At 34.0% G+C, this 3,511-nt stretch overlaps 1 pseudogene; it reads left to right on the top strand.

Annotated features, from left to right (window-relative positions):
* Positions 1 to 2,693: 2,693 nt before the first annotated feature.
* On the top strand, positions 2,694 to 3,221 carry LOC107001299 (annotated as a pseudogene).
* Positions 3,222 to 3,511: the final 290 nt, after the last annotated feature.

Genomic DNA, 3,511 nt, shown 5'->3' on the forward strand with positions numbered 1-3,511 from the left:
TGACGGTAGCCCGGTCTAAGGTCTATCATAGAAAATCAAGTGGCACCCTAAAGTTGATTGGAAAGATCATCAATTCTTTCAAGGGGATACTTATTCTTTATAATAACCTATTTCAATTGGCGGTAGTTAATACACATCCTAAGATAACCATTTTTCTTCCTCACAAATAAGATTGGAGCGCCCAAAGGTGAGATACTTGGTTGAATGAGACCTTTATCAAGAAGGTCTTTCAATTGATCATATAACTCTTTTAACTTAGCAGAAGCCATTCTATATGGTGAAACAGAAATAGGTCGAGTATTAGGAAAAATATCTATGCCGAGGTCTATTTCTCTCTAAAGAGGGACTTTAGGAAGATCATTTGGAAAGACCTCTGGAAACTTACTAACAAAATGAACTGCAACACTTGCGTCATTAACTCGGACTAAGTGATAGACATACTCTTTGAAAGATAACTTTTTGGCCTTAAGCACTACCAAACTATTCCTTCACTCAACAACTAGCTCATAGGAAACTTTAACTTAACTACTCAAGTTCTATAATCAACTGAAGTATAACAAGCGTGAAGCCAATCCATATCTAGAATAACATCAAAGTCTACCATATTTGATTCGATTAAGTTATCCATAGTGTTCTTGTAATTGATAGAAATGGTACAATACCAACAAACTGTATCAACTAGAATAAACTCACTGATAGGTGTGGAAACATTGAATGGCTCAAGAAGTTCCTCATGAAGAATATCAAAATTCATAGCAATGTATCGAGTAAAAAAAGATAGACTCGCACCTTGATCAAGAAACACATAAACATCAAAAGTAATGAATTTGATCATACGAGTTACAATATTAGGTGAATTCTCTTATTCTTGGCATATAATGAAGTTTTTCCAAATGATTTGCCGGCCATGCCTTCGAATAGAGACATAGATTTTTGTGTTGATTTTGAGCATGGTAGACGCCCCATTTCTATACCTCAATATCGCAAGGCTCCGACAAAGTTGAGAGAGCTTAAGGCTCAAATCCAAGAGTTTCTTGATAAGGGTTTTATTCATCCTAGTGTTTCCCTATTGGGTACCCCCAATTTCATTTGTTAAGAAGAAGATGGTATCATGAGGATGTGCATTGATTATCGGTAATGGAATAAGGTCACTATTCGGAATAACTACCCCTTACCTAGGATAGAAGATATTTTTGACCAATTGCAATGTGAAGTGGTCTTCTCTAAGATTAATTAAATATAGGGTATCATAATAAATATTATGCCTAAAGACACACCCAATATGGCATTTAGGACTCGATATGGGCACTATGAATTTTGGTTTTATCGTTTGGGTTGACTAATAAGCCTGCAACTTTCATGATCTTGATGAATTGATTATTCAAGCCCTTTCTTGACTCTTTTGTGATAGACTTTATTGATGATATTTTAGTGTATTCTAAAAGTGAAGAAGAGCATGCTCCATCTTCATACTATTTTGGGTATCCTTGGAAAGCAAAAGTTATATGCAATATTTCCCAAGTGTGAATTTTTGTTGATGTCCGTTGCATTTTTGGGGCTTGTGGTGTAAAAATAAGAGGTAAGGGTAGATCCCCAAAAGGTTGAAGTGGTTGAGAATTGGGTACAACCTAGTTCAGTGGCGTAAGTTAAGAGTTTTGTGGGACTTGCTAGCTACTATTGTTGTTTTGTTATGAATTACGCTTCAATGGCTACTCACTTGACTAATATAATAAAAAAGGAGGTACCATGTGAAAAGATTGAAAAATATGAGGAGAGATTCCAAAATCATAGGACTCTTTTGACCACCCGCAAATATATATACTCTCTTCGGTTTCATGCCATCAAACATTGAAGAAGAAGCCTGTAAGTTAACAACACATCACAGATAAAGACTCAAGAGCTAATTGAGATAGAACCTCCCCTAATATTAAATCTGAATATCGCGAGACACATCATGAAAAAGATTACCCAGTAAGAATTCAGTACTGTTGAAAATTCCCGAATCCATTTTCTGTGACATTTGTGTACATTCTTCCAAACTGGAATTTGAAGCTAGCAAGTTTGGTGAATGGGAATGAGGTTTCTATTGACTTGTGGGATATAAAGAACAAGAATGAAATTAAGAAGTATAAAGATAAAAATTATACTTTTAGGAAGCTGAGTAATGATGACTATTCTCTAGCCATCGAAAAGTTGATCAAGGATTGCGGATTGGGTGTTGGTGATGAAATTAGGCTATATTGATATCCTTATTTATCAAAGTCAATTTTCAAATTATTTCCTAAGGTTCGTGTCAAAATTATTTTTCTCAAATATTTGTCTTTTTTGTACTTCTATTTGCAAGAAAGGATTGGTTGACAGTTGTGTAAATTAGACAAGAATTTGGACCAAAAAGTTGGATATTTTCCCATCTAGTTACTTTACCATGTAAAAATTTTTACACCATAGATTAATACTAGTTAAAATCTTATTTTTGTCCACAGTAAGATAACAATCTCGGAATTATTGTCCCGAATTTAAATGCCAAATGACATATTTATCCCTTTTTATAACTCCTCTCTGAAAGTCCCTTAAGAAACAACTTTAAAATATTAAAGTAGTAATATTTTTTTTATTAGTCCCACTAAAATACAAAACCTAATTATGTCTTTATAAGATGTTGTGCCTTTCTCTTTTCATCCTCACCTTCTTCAATGTCTTATCAGAGGCCTTTACTTAGCATGAAAAACATTTTTTTTACAATTTCTTTCCCTCAAAAAGCTGAAGAAGAAGCTTGTAAAATTAATAACACTCCATATGAGGTGACTCGAGAATTCGTGGAGATAAGGGACTTATATCCTTCCTCAAGAATCGATCTGCAAAATCCATGGTAGGTCAAGAAAAAGCTTAGCCATGATGTGATCGTTGTAGGAATGCTGATGATTCCATTTTTTGAGATGTTTGAGTACATCCTTCGTTACTGGACTTTGGACATGGCCAAAATTCTGGAGAATGACTGCAAGTTGTGTGTTGACATGTGGGATGTAATTGATGAGAATATCTCTAAAAAGTATGAAGGTTAAACTGTTTGGTTCAGGAAGTTGTTCGATGACAATTTTTCTCTTTGATATATCGAATTGTTCAAGGATCACATCTTGTGTGAGGATGGCGAAATTGGGCTTTTTTGGGATCCTAAATCTACGACTCTAGTGTTCAAATTGCTTTCTGAGGTTGGCTCTTAGTGGAAAGGTCCAATAATTTAGGACCAAAAATAAAATATATGCTATCATAGCCTTTGGTTTGGTATTACTCTTTCATATAATTGTAATAGCTGAAGACCTTATTATGAAATTAGAATTCTTGAAGTTCCCAATTTAGTCTACGAAATTACCTTCTTGTACTTGTGTTTCATTCCCAATAATTATAGTGTTATTTTATGTTAATGTAATTGTTTAGTATTTTTGTGTTCTTTTTCAACCTTTCTTATATATTCTCCTCCTTATTACAAAGGAGCTAAGTGTGAGAAATAAAT

This window comes from Solanum pennellii, chromosome 10, assembly GCF_001406875.1.
Source record: "Solanum pennellii chromosome 10, SPENNV200".
In the NCBI taxonomy this organism is placed as follows: Eukaryota; Viridiplantae; Streptophyta; class Magnoliopsida; order Solanales; family Solanaceae; genus Solanum; species Solanum pennellii.